Raw genomic sequence first — 6849 nt, 5'->3', positions numbered from 1 at the left:
CTTCGAGTTTTTAAATTCAGAAGAGGAGAAATGGGTTGCGCGCGCAATCCAGTCATTTATACCGCCTCCTACTATATTCTCACGGACATAGCCCTGTCATAGGATTGGACCACATCTCGTTTCAGAGCTGGGATCACTGGGCAGTACCTGCTGCCACCAAGAAGGTTCAAACCGCCGTGGAAGCATCCATTATTAAGCAGTTCGAGTAATGGGGATTAAAATTCTCAATTTCAAAATTAGCTTTCTGAAACCTCGAAATTCAAAATCTTTGATTCCTTGTGATCAAAGGGAATCTAAAAGGCGTCTTGAAATACTAAAAATCAACGCATTATAACTTTTTATTCACCTTGAGTATCGCGTCTAACAATGAAGCCCTGCCGAGGAAAACCAACCCATCTCAGGAAAAACGTAGCATTGATGAACAAAGCGCGGCAGACGAAAAAATTTTTTTGGGTCAAACCTGCCTTTACCTGAAAAGTGGGAAAAAAGTTTGCCAACCACTGCTTTAATGGTCCGTTTAAGAGTGGTGCGACGGTAATATAATGTTCTTTTTGTATTTGTCACGTACTGGGCGAGCAGAGTTATTTACAGTAGTTGGCCATCGCTAATCCGACTCTCCCTTTTTAATTTTCTCTTCAAATTATTAAAACTTTTTTTAGTTAATGAATTTACTCATTATACTTATTTATAATTATAACATATATATTAATATACAATTTTCTTGTTGGATTAAAAAATGTTGTCTTTTTTGGCGTATCTCATTTAATTTACGATAAACGTCGTATTAATTACAATTTTAAGCATTAAAAAAATTAGATATCTGAAATCATCGAAACCCGTAGATTCCGAATTATTAGGTTTTAGGCTGTTAATTATGAAATTTAAAAAATCTACTTCTAAATTTTAATATGAAAGCTTAACAAAAGACCCTTGAGTGTCGGCTACGCTCATGGACATAGGAAACACGGGACTAGGTATGCCATCATAACCTTGTCGAGCGGGATTGAATCCACGTGAGGGGGGAGAATTCCATGAGTGGGGAGAGCCGCCATCTTACGATGTGCCATTTGATTATGCGCACGAGCAATTTTGCCGACAAACTGTGCATGAAAATATAAACATGTGGGCCCTTCCATGTTTGTCGCGGGACATCAAAAGGTGGCGGACCTCCCCCTCATTGCATCACCCCCGCAATGGCATGCCTAGTCCCTTGTTTCCTATGTCCATGGCTACTCTATTGATATAGCCTCTCTGTTTGTTGTTTATGATCGAATTTCTGTTTTAATTTCGGAAAGAAGATTTTAAAGCCCTTAAAACATTTAGAAGAACTACCTGGACCTTTAAATATATCTACTTGAGTACCTGTGGAAAATTTCTCTGAGCTTCTCTGACCCTAGAGAATATTTAGAATATACTCAGAGATTTCTATCAGCAGGGTTTACTTGACTTTGCAAAAAATTGATATAACCTCAATTTCTGCCATTCTTGTGGTTGTTAAGCACTAGCACTCACTCGCCCATTTCTCGCGGGAGAAAAGAAGATAGCAAATCACAGTGCGGATATCCCCCTCGTTGTGAGCATTGGCTTCAAGCGTCAAGTCTGGCAATAAAAGTACAGTTACCGCAGTCAGAACGTATGTACGGAGATGGATCTCTTTATTATTACTCCGTGGTGTAGAGTTAATAAAATTATCCATGGAAAGAAACCATGGTTTTTTAATTAAGTATATAGTATGTTTTAGTCATTTAAATTGTTTCACGGAAATTGCACTTTTCGAACTAGGTCAAAGAAAGTAATGGGAGGAAAATTTACTAAAATTATTTAATAAAAACTATTATTTTTAGTGTTTATCATTTGAGATCATTTTTGAAGCAAATAATAGGGACAAGCTGTTAGAATTGCACGAGGAGGTAAATGTAATGTACAACGTATGATGTTCTTCAATTCGTGCGAGACAGCTTAATTTTGACCATACAACATACCTATATAGATCATTTTTTGCAGAACAATATACTATATGGCATTTATTTAAGGTATTGTACATAAAATTTATAGTATACAAGCTATAAATGCGGAAATTACAAAGTTAGAATTCTTAAATTGAAAAACGTCATTTAAAGTAGTTTATTTCGAATTTTTCTTAGAACTTTATTTTGTATAGTGTACGCGTATCCTATGAATGTATTACGGCAAGATTATTAAACATTTACTGGGATTACAGTTTATTCATGTTCCATTACGCTAAGTCTGTTTCTTGAGACCGCCATCTGTGACACGATTTTTCTAATGGTTCCGAAAACTTAAATTTAAAAAATCGCCATCTTCCGTTTCAGTATGCATCGAAAACTATTGATTAAAATAAAAAATAACGACTAGAAAGAGATAGGTCACTATGTAAACCAAATCAGGGACGATTCGCCGCACGACTGTTTAAACCGCGCCTGATTGGTCCAGCCTAAATATTTTATAGCTCAATAACTAAAACTTCAAATTATTTTTAAAAAATAAATTTCTAATTTATTTTTATTTTTATAGTCATACAAGTTAGGCCACTTGATTCTGGGACACCCTGTATTTCCATATAATTTTTTTTCAAAATTGAGAAAGAAAATATTTCAAAATAAAGACAACATAACATTGAATATTTCATATGACATACATACTAAAGCATATAATTTTAATCATTTTATAACTTCCTAATTGTATTTAATTTTATTTTATTTTATAAATATATGCCAGTTTTTGTCAGCAAGAAGAGGTTATGAAACACACAAAATAAAATTTTAATTAATTCGTATTTCCGTTTATCTATCTTCAACATTACAACACATTTAATCGGTATTGAAATATTTCTATACCTCAAAATTACAAAAATACCGTTCTTACCTTTTACTTCGCTTAAATTTACCGCTTTACTTATCGAATATGGAGAAACTCTGCAGTATGTATCTGATTAGCTGAGTTTTTGTTACTTGCGCTTGGTAGACCCTGTATTTTATGGATCGTGGGCTACCATGCCTACAGTTTGTTCTACACGATTTCGAGTCTTTTCTGTCTACTGTAGACACGTGGTGTATAACTTTGCTGAATTTCTAGAAAGAAGGTAATAAATTTTTATTTTTAGACTAACAAAAACAAGCTTCGAAAAAATTATATTAAATGATATTATTGAGCAAATCAATAGTTCTAAATTATTATACAGGATAGGTAATAGCAATTGAAGTATACACAAGAGAGACCTTTCCAAAAGCACGTGTATTTCTCCATAACCCTTTGATTGAAACGACACGCAAAAGTTTTTATCATAATTTGGAAGCATTAGGTCTTGCACAATTATTTATTGAGTTTCTGATTCTTATAAGTTTACACTTTTTCGGTGAAAAAAAGTTCCCAGTTCTGAGTGATAAATGGAAAACATAACCTCCATTGATTCTTCGCATTCGGAGAGTCTGCAGATAGTGAAAAAAAGTTCTGGTAGCCGGGAGCCGGTGAATAATATCTTAAATACTTTCATGACTTCCAACTTTTTTAGATTTGGTTGAATTTGATGTGTATATTAACGTCTCACATTGAGCAGGTCAGGTTCTGGGATAGGGCATGTGAGCACTCCTGCTAAAGTTTCCAAAAACGAAAAAAAAAAAACAATTGTATTACAACTTTTATTTTTGTATACATGGTCTGTGGAATGCCGTTTTCGATATCCTCTGTCAAAACGCACAGCGCCTGGGCAGATTTAGTTGGCATCAAGCTCCCCAAATTACAATGCATTTGCTTGCTTTAAAGTTATAAAGGACCAGGCAAGCATAGCATAAACAGTATGCAAATGCATAATAATGAAAAATCGTCAAAATATAATTAAAACTGGTTGTTTTTAGTACTTGAACCTATCGAAGAAGGATTTTGAAGAAAGTAATTGCTAGTGTCGAAAGAAATTTTAACTAATAATAATAATAAACTGACGTTTGGACATATTCCTAACCTTTATTTTTTTAAAGGACATTGCGAGTAAATCCAATTCTATGAGAAAATTTAAATGTCGCACCTAATAATCTAAATAAAAAGTTGGACAAAACATACTATTATAATCCATTGGGAAAAATCTAGTCATCGAGACATTTGCGAACGGATAAACAATAAAAAATTTACTAATTCATCTGCAACTTGTGTACCAATAGTACCCCAAAAAATGTAATGGTAATCTCCCTTTGTAATCTGAAATATAATTTTCAAATCAATAAAGTCATCCAAAATTAATCGATTGGCACATTTACTTGTTAAAAAGATAAGGATTAGGAATATGTGAAAACATCACATTTTCTTAGAATTAGTTTTTAAAAAATACCACACTAGCAATTAATTTCTAAACAAAACTTTCTTGGATAAATTCTAGCACGGACAATACCTCTATTTTGATTACTTTTCACAATGTTTTAATTCTTGTACACTTGCACACGATTTTTGGTATGTTTCTGTGTACCCATATTTGTCTTCTTAGTTGTAGAAATGTGTTGATGCGTGGGAAAAAGTGGCGTCTTGGGTCCTTTAATTCAAAAAACTAGCTTAACTTTTAAGCAAGCAAATGCGTTCCCGCTTGGGTAACTTGGTCAGGACGTTGCTCAATGCGTCACAAATAATAGTGTGAATAAATTTTCATTATATCAGAAATTTTTTGTATGAATGTTATTTGCAATGAAATTTTCAAAGCCACCTGTCAATTCGACTGCTTCGTAGTAAGCTCATCCTTTGGTATGAAAATTCAGCATTTTTGAATGGAATTATTTTTCTTTATTGACAAATTGATGCAAATCCATTATTACGCACGAGCTTAGGAACGAAAGATGAGCTTACTACAAAGCAGTTAAAGTTTTAACTAAATATATGATTTTTCAACAAAATAAATAGATTTCTAACCCATTAATTGAATCTTCAACCATACCTAAATTGCTGAATTTTCAATATAAGAAATTAATTTTGAACGAACAAAAGACGCATTTTCATCCTGAACAGATAAATTTTCAACGAAAAATGTAATAGTTAATTTTTCAACTAAAAAATGCTTTTATTGTAAAACAAAAATACTTTAATTTTTTGCCAAACAGTTGACTTTTTTAACAAACAAAAAAATGATTTTGTTCAACAACAAAGAAAGAGAATATTGAACAAAATACATAAATTGTAGGCCAAACTGTTAAATTTTCAACAGAGACTAAAGTTTGTTTATTTCTTCCAAATATACACTTTTTGTGTTTGTACATAGATCAAAGTTCTTATTTTACATTTTCTTAAATCTATACATTTCCTCTGCGCTATATTCCAACATATTTACATTATTTTCCAGCATACGTTCGCTTCTTCGCTGTCCGGAACTTCCCTCGCGACTCTAACTTTTCTTTTGACTAGTCTCTTTGGCTAATCTTTCGAATGCTCTCGCATATTTGCACAACCCGGGACTCGGTCTTTCCTTCAGATTCTGGCATAAGCGGTCAGCAAAGTCTATACTTGGACCCCCTACCAATCATCAACCACTCATCCACCTCCTCGACTGTTTTACGATCAATGAGTTGCCTAGCTTTTTTGCATTTCCAAATGTGGTATATATCTTCCTCCTCTTCCCCACATAAGCGGCAAAGACAATCGTCTTTATAACCCTTATTTCCTGCCTTACCCACATTAACACATCTTAGCCTAGCCCACTGTTCCTTATCTATTCCTTTGATATCTTTCGCTTCTCAGTATTCTTCCCTCTCTATCCCATCTGTTATACTTTTGTATACTTTACAATAATTTGAAATATCAATTTTTTGCCAATCGGTCTGACAATCTTGTTCCATTTTCCTCAGGACTCCTCTTCCTAAGTTCCTTGACACATCTTCCAAATTCCTGCCTTCCCATATCATCCCCAATGTCTCGCCATCTCCTACTTCTTCTAATGATGCCACTAATTCCTTTCCCCAGTCTGACGGATTATCGTTTATGCAGCCTCGTCTCTCCTCCATTAGACAAATTTTTGGTAACCTATCTTCCTCCATTTCTAATATTTCATAAAGATAGTCACTCGCCCTTCTTCTAGTCTCAATTTCCGCGCTTCTTCGTCCTGACTCTATTTTCCAGATGTATGCAGGGGTATTTCTATCCAATCCCATAATCATTTTAACATATCTACTCTGTACTTTCTCTATTTCTTCCCTTCTCCTCCATCCCCATATTTCGACCCCGTAAAACGCTCCTGTTTTTGCTAATACATCCAGTATGTAAAGTCTTCTCTTTAACGCGTTTATTCCTGCCCTTTTCATCACTCCCCACGCTGCATTTGATAGATTTTTGCACTTTGCCTGCTAGGGCTGCTAGGTGTTTGATGAAGGATCCGCCCGATGAAAACCAAAAACCTAAATATTTAAACTTGTCTACTACTTCGAGTGGTTCACCTTTAAATTTCCATTCCTCTCCAGATTTCTTCCTACCCCCTTTCTCAAACACCATCACCTTTGTTTTTTTGACATTCACTTCTAATTTATTCTTATCAGCATATCTTTCCAGCGTTTTTAACATTTCTTTGATACCATCCGCGTGATCGGAAACGATTGCTAAGTCATCCGCAAATTTTAAAGTAAACACCTTCGATTTCCGAATTACGGTTCCTCCTTCATTTCTTTTGGTCCACTCATCATCTATGTCGTCCAACGAAATGTTAAAGAGGATCAGGCTCAAGGGGCATCCTTGTCTTACCCCTATATTTGTTCTAAAATTTTCTGAGATTCCGGCTTTAGTTACTACCTCGTTGAAAGTGTTCCTATAAATGCTCTTTATCATATCGAGCATTCTGCCACTGATTCCTACCTTTTTCAGTTT

The 6849-nt window shown here is 34.5% G+C and overlaps 1 protein-coding gene across 1 annotated transcript in view; it reads left to right on the top strand.

The window, feature by feature from the left end:
• The first annotated feature begins 3005 nt into the window (after nucleotides 1-3005).
• The window catches only part of LOC117168914 (60S ribosomal protein L28), a 180525-nt gene continuing 176681 nt past the window's right edge, over nucleotides 3006-6849 (top strand). The window contains exon 1 of the mRNA XM_033354863.1: nucleotides 3006-3103. The gene's annotated coding sequence lies outside the window, so the exon portion shown is untranslated. The remainder of the gene's footprint in view (nucleotides 3104-6849) is intronic.

This window comes from Belonocnema kinseyi, chromosome 3, assembly GCF_010883055.1.
Source record: "Belonocnema kinseyi isolate 2016_QV_RU_SX_M_011 chromosome 3, B_treatae_v1, whole genome shotgun sequence".
Classification (NCBI taxonomy): Eukaryota; Metazoa; Arthropoda; class Insecta; order Hymenoptera; family Cynipidae; genus Belonocnema; species Belonocnema kinseyi.
Note: the sequence above shows the minus strand (reverse complement) of the source record. Positions and strands in the feature narration are given on the sequence as shown.